Below are 7,247 nucleotides of genomic sequence, written 5' to 3' on the forward strand. Positions count from 1 at the left end.
ACGAAAGAGCAACAATATAGACAATAACGCTAAAGTATCAATTTGCGAAAGTGCTAAATTGAGAACAAAAACGCAAGAGAATGACCTGTGTGTCAATTAAAACATTCAAAAGTTAGTAGTCTTCAAAATGATTGCTCTTTGATTCACGTCGGGTTCACCAAATGATGCTCTGCAAAAAGGATTAGAAAATCTGTTTGATGGCAACACACACAAGAGCACAAGAAACAAACGTTAGTGTTAGCAACAAAAGATTATCCTAAACAGGCATATCAAGAGAGATATTAAGCATGAAATAGAAAGCATATAAACATAGAATAAAATAGCTAATCAAGATGCTCATAGTTGCTCCTCCCTTGTTCCTCTCCTCTCCAAGTCCCAAATGAGTGTAGCTCTCAGCTTTTAGCACTAGCCATGGATGCCATATGGAGATTCAAGATAGTTGAATATGATAAGCAAATGCTATGCAAGTGTAGATAGTGATGCTATGAGAAAGCTCTATGCTAATGCCAGTATAACAACAATACTCTAATGCTTCCTTTTTGCTTGAGGAGAAGGGTTCTATTTATAGAAGAAATGGGGAAATGAAGGGTTAAGATTGAGCAATCTTAACAAGGGTTAGGATTGAAAGATATTCAATCCATGTGAGACTTTCAACCCAATCTCATGTTGACAAGTGTCACCATGAGGAGGCTTGAGAGGAGAGATAAGGAGCATTAAATGCTTGAGGGGACATGATGGTTACCCTAGTCAAAGAAATAAATGCTTTGAAGAGACACATGGGTTACATGAGGGTTAAGTTAGGGGTCAAAGTCCTTAACCATGGGTGCAAGTGGAATTAACCATTAATGGTCATGTAAGAGCCATAAGTGGTTTGGAAGACTTTAGAGGTTAATTTGTTGAGAACACAAAGCATTAATTGTTTTTCAAAGACTTTGGAGTCTTTGAGAAGTGACTCCAATTTGCTTAGGAATGTGACAATATTTAGGGGATGGATTAGGTTAATTAGGAAGGGTTTAGAAGAATCTGGAAGGGGTTTAGGCATGCAAGTGGATTTTGTAGGAAAATGCAAGTGGGAGAAATTTTGGTATTTTCAATTAAAATAAAATCATTTATTTCAATTAAATGGTGTAATTTGCATTTGGATAAATATTCAAATAAATATTAATTTATTTAAATGAGAAAAAGGAAGATAAAGCATTAAAATGCTTGAAGACTTTGAGGGAAACCATTAAAGGCTTGAAGACTTTAAGGAAAACCATTAAAGTCTTAAGAAGACTTTAAGGGAAGCCATTAAGTTTGAAGGCTTTAAAGCCATCAAGTTTGAAGACTTTAAGGGAAACCATTAAAGGCTTAAGAAGACTATAGAAGGAAGCCATCAAGTTTGAAGACTTTCAGGGAAACCATTAAAGGTTTCAAGTGGGTGAGGATAAATAGGATTTTAAATAAATAATTTATTTAAAATAGTTGTGCAACTTGCTTTTGTAGGAAAATACAAGTGGGTGGAGGATAAAGGTGATTTAAATAAATTATTTATTTAAAATAATTGTGCAACTTGCATTTGTAGGAAAATGCAAGTGGGTAGAGGATAAAGGTGATTTAAATAAATGTTAATTTATTTAAATGTGAGAGGTGGGATTTTGGGGGATTTAAATAAATATTAATTTATTTAAATGTGAGAGAATATTTAATTAAATAAATATGATTTATTTATTTAATTAATGGTCTGAATTTGGTTAAGTGAATTAAATCAAATAAATTGAATAATTTATTTAATTAATAGGAGAAGAGGGTTAAGATGAATTAATTAAATATTAATTTAATTAATTATTAATTGATGGTTAAATAATCAAATAAATACTAAGTATTCACTTAATTAAGTGGACAGATTTATGTGACTACACTTTGCTAAGGAAAAATTATTGGTACGAGATTGTGTTGTTGAAGGAATCCTCTTATCAAAGGGAGAAATGCATCCTACTTCATCATGAATGAAATCATAAGGATTAGGATCGACCTTGATTGTGCGAAGTTCATTGTTATATATGAATTTGATTGTGTGATGAAGAGTAGAAGGGACTTCTTTCATGTCATGAATCCATAGTCTACCTAGAAGAAGGTTAAAATTAAGATGGTTGGACATGACATGAATAGGAGTAGGTAATATGACTATACCAAGTGACTCTCTAGGAACATTATCAAAGCCACAAACACAAAACGGGTCGGGTTGAATAGAAGAATGATCCTGATTTAACTTGTCTAATAAGTCAACACAACAAATGTTAAGTGCTGACCCATTATCAATTAATGTACCTCTTATGTTTTGTTCATAAATGCGAGGAGTAATCATAAGTGGATCATCTCTATTTATTAACCTCTATAGAAGGCAATTCATCTTGTGAGAATGTAATATCATTTGGTTTAAAAGAAGGATGAGGAACCACCTTATGAAAGGCTTTTTGAATCAACTTATGGTATGAAGGTGAGGTTTGAGTCAAGTCCCAAAGGGAAATCTTAGCTAAGATATCAAGAGTTTTTAAACAAGATGAGGTCCCTTATCAACATTTATCTTAAGATGAGGGGGAGGGGAAGCAAGGGAAGTGAGAAGAACATTGGGATCTTTCTTTTTTACACAAGCATTAAATGTTCGATGTATTTTGAAACCATACTTTTGTTTTGGTTGTCTTTACATATCACCTATTTCACATATGTCTTTTACAACTTTTAGGATATTGGGAGGTTCTTTGGTTTTAGGCTTGTCATAACTAGAAACGTGAATGGTGTTAACTTGATTAAGCTCTTTGTTCTCTAAGGATACATCTTTAGAAGGGTGAGCATTAAGGAAATTGCTAATGATTTCATCCTCTTGTGCCAAACTATCTTTACGAGGTAAGACAGGTTTTAGGAGAAGGAAAAACATAACTCATTAATGCTTCATCTCTAGTGAGAGATACAATATCATCCTCTTGCACCAAATGATCCTCATGGGGGAGGTACATTTAAGGATAAAGAACATTCTTCAAATATTCATCCTTATGAGGGAGATCTTTGAAAGAAGTGCTCATAACCTCTTCATGCACCAATGTGTCCTCATTAGTAGGACCAAATTTGGGAGAGGGTAAATCAATGTACATCAACATTTCTTCTCTAGGAGAGGTACCATGCATGGAAGGTAAAGTGACATCAAGGAAGATGTTTATGATATCATCCTCTTGCTCTAAGAAACTCTCATGGGAGAAGCTATTTTTAGGAAAAAGATCAAAATCAATTTTCAAAACTTCATCATTAAGAGGAAGAGTTGTAAAAGAAGTGTTAATAATCTTTTCTTGCACCAAAGTATCCTCATGAACAAGAGAAGATTTAGGAGAGGAATCATCATGGTTCATTAGGGCCTTATCTCTAGAAGGTAAAACTTGATAAAGAGGATTGTCAACTGCATCAACTTCTTTTATCATAGAAGCTTCTTCATAAATAGATTTGGTAGAAGCTAAAGGTTCATAAAATGGATTGTCATGCATGCCAATATCCTTGTGAGTTTTTAGAGATTTAGAGGGAAGTCCATGAAGTCATCAAGAGTTTCATCCATCATCTCAAGGTCATCACTACTAAATGGCATATGCATTATGTTGATTGACCTTTGGCAAAATGATGGTTTGGAAGACTTACGATAAAGAAAACCATCAAGAGCCTCCTCAAGTTCTTCTCTACTATATACTTCTCTGAAAGGATAATCATTATAAGCGAATGGATTGTCAAAGGCACAATAGTCTTGCAAAGAGTAATTTGACATTTTGAAAAGAAATGCCAACTATTGCAATACAATGATCTAAAGAATGCAAACACACAAGATTTTTTTTTTTGTATTTTTATTTTAGATAAAGCTATGAAATGAATCTAAATCTAAAAATAACATGTCATAATAATCAAATCTAAAAACACAATTGAAAAATTTATGCAACCCACAAGTCAATTTTAGAACAATAAATTATGGTTTTAATGAAATTAACCAATAAATTTCTGTAATTCAATTGTAAATTTGATCTATGAGTGTAAATTTGAATTTTAAAATGCATAAACAATCAGATCTAAGACAATAAATTAGAATTAAGCGTGAAAATGTCGGGTTCACCAAAATGTAATGTATGAAAACGAAATCGGGTAGTATTAGGATCTAACTCCACTTTCATCCATACATTGGAATACGAAAGCACCTAAAGGAGTGATTCTCTTTGACTAACTCTTGTGAAAGAGAGTCAAGGAATACTTTGAGGCTTTCTATTCCTTTGCTACTATCAAAGGGGATGTGAATAATATGGGAGGATGTGAAACTATGCAAAGAAGATGAATACAAGTGACTAAAATAGTAAGACAAAGACTGAAAACTTAACAGAACTGAAATAACAAGTATAAATCTGATAATGGAATTATGTTGTGCACTTGTGACAAAAAAATGGGTTGGATATGACAAGACTAGGGAGCTGGGCACCTGGTCCCAATAACTGAACTGATATGCAAACAATGAATCTGCAACTTGAGCTTGTTTGAGAGCTTCCTGTCAAATTTGAGGTTGATTGGGGAGGACTGGGGCATTGGGCGCCCTAGTCCAAGTGGACTAGGGCACTGGGCACCCTGGTCTAGACACTTCTTGTTGATATTTGGCTAGATTCTCTATCTCTGGATCTTGAAGCTATTTCGATCTTCTCGGCTCCATTGGGTACCTTTAACTGCACACAAGAAGGAAATAAAGGGGGTTGTGGATAGGGGTTTCCCTTAGGTCACACCTCGGGTTTGGAATTAACCCTAATTGAAATAGAAATTGAAGTTGAACTGAAATGGAAAAGCTTGCCTTTTGTGGGAAGGTTGAAATGCTTGAATGTAGATGATTATATGTTCAATAGATGGTGCAATGTTCCTAGGATAAGTCCTTCATGTGTTGATGCAATAACATGATAAACCACACAAAATACATCATGAATTCATAGTTGAAACATAAGTTGAAGATGCGTTGATGTAGCTTGTTGCTTCTTGAATCAAATCTGCTCTTGAATTGATGATAATGCTTGCATATAGTGTAGTTGAAAATGAATTGAGAGGGATGCCTTATATAGGGATTTCATAATTAAAATCACCTTTGGGCCGACTTAGAATTAATAAAAAATGACACAAAGCGGTATTTGAACATTATAATACCACCAAATTAAGCTCCCAAAATTCGGGGAAAAAAGGTTGTGACCAGAATGTGTTGGTCGCCCTGGTCTGAACGACTTTTTCTAATTTACTAGGGATGCGAGATATCGTGATTACAAATTGAAATCCAACACAATGGGTCAATCCAAGGTGTTTAGATAAGTGAAAATGTGCTTTGAAGATTGAAATTAGGACATTATTGGGATAAAATAAAATAAAATTAAAAGGGGTGTGCCTAGGTTTAAGGGCCCAATTTTATGATATGTGAATTGTTGAGAGAGGACTTTAAATTTAATTAAATTAATATTTAAATGCATGAAGGAGACTTATAAAAGTGGTGGGACACACTATGGTGGGTGCTAACCTAAGCGTGGAATTTGACAACCCTAATTAGGGGTGTACAATTTACGACGCTATAGCTGCCTTGTATCAATGGGGCCCCGATTCTCAACCATATGACTACTCACCTGCCTCATGGGGATGCTAGGTCCGAGAATTTGACTCCCATTGACTCTATGTGTGCCTTTGAGTACCCCACTGTTATAGAGTATCATGAGGATGATCCCTCTCTTGTCAACCCAGACTCTAGCCCCACCCATGGAGGTGATGGTTAATCACCTAGCTAAGGATGGTGATCCCCTTGATGGAAGACAACCCAATTGCCTCAATCCTACAATCTCTTACCAAAATGTATATTCTAATGGATTATATATTGAGAGATACAATGTTGATCATAAAGAAACTTTGGATGAGTTGGATCCAATAAGATTTGAAATCATAACTAATCCTATAGGGGATAATAATATGTGTACTAGTAAGGGAAATTATGTTGAACAAGTTAAACGTCAACCCAAGGCCTCCAATGAAAACAAAGGGAACAAGAGAAGTAAGATTCTCCCAGGGACCAAAGGCAAGATTAATATGGTGAAGGAGAATAAAAGGAAGAAGACTAGTCTGGTTATCACTGAGCTCAATTCAAAAAGGATGGAGTCTAGCCACAAACTTCCAAAATGCTTCTATAGTCTCATGACTAACAATGATACTACCCCTAATAGTCAAAAGGATGAGAGATAAATGCATCTCTTCGAGCATAAGTGGTCTTGAATCCCCAAAAAGGAAACACATCATTATAAGATTCATGAACAATCACTCTGACAAGAATGTGATTATGTTTCAAGAGATGAAAGCTACTAGTTTCACTCTTGAGAACAACCTCAAATTGAGATGGAAAGATGCTATTCAAATTGTTACCAAAGATGACAAAGGTAAGGGAGGTGTTTCCCTAATGATCTCTAATAAATGGGCTAATCATGTGAAATAGAGTGGATCATCCCCTTGTAGTAGATGTTCTTAGGCCATCATTAATAATGGAGAAATGGAATTTGGCTTATTCTCTATCTATGCTCCTAATGACCATAGGGATAGATGCAACATGTGGCAATGGATGTGCTTCCTACATGATATCCCTTGGTTGTTGAGAGGTGACTTCAATATGGTGGAGTATAAAGAAGATAAAATTGGAGGTCTTGCCATGGACTAGAAGGGAAATTAGAAACACTTTTGGCATTGAATGAAGGAAAAGCTTAATCTGTTTGACCCCATTGAAGGAAAATGGAATCAAAACCCAAATATTTGGTTCACTTGATGTAATGCCCAAAACAGGATGCAGTAGAATCCACTGTAGACTTGATAGGTTTTATGCCAACAAAGATCCCTTCATCTTTGTGGTGTGCCAGGATGAGGGACTGATTAGAGTGTCCTTACACCCTCTCAAAGCGTCATCATGCCTTAGCTAATGTTGTGATCTAAAGCACTTCTTCTAATAGTAGGAAGAAATGTGAGCAATTCTTGTTGAATACAACTCTTCTAAGGATTGAGGGCTATAGAGATGTTGTCTTTACCCTTAGGGGAATAAATCAATGGTTAATGAAGGATGCAAGTGATATTGCAAAGTGGGATAGCAACATCCATGGTTGGAAAATTCTCTTCCAAATTATTGGTAAGAAATATGCTATGGAGAGGAGGATAGTAGATAATCAGTTGTAGGACAACCTCCTCAAAGC

Source organism: Cryptomeria japonica, chromosome 10, assembly GCF_030272615.1.
Source record: "Cryptomeria japonica chromosome 10, Sugi_1.0, whole genome shotgun sequence".
NCBI lineage: Eukaryota > Viridiplantae > Streptophyta > Pinopsida > Cupressales > Cupressaceae > Cryptomeria > Cryptomeria japonica.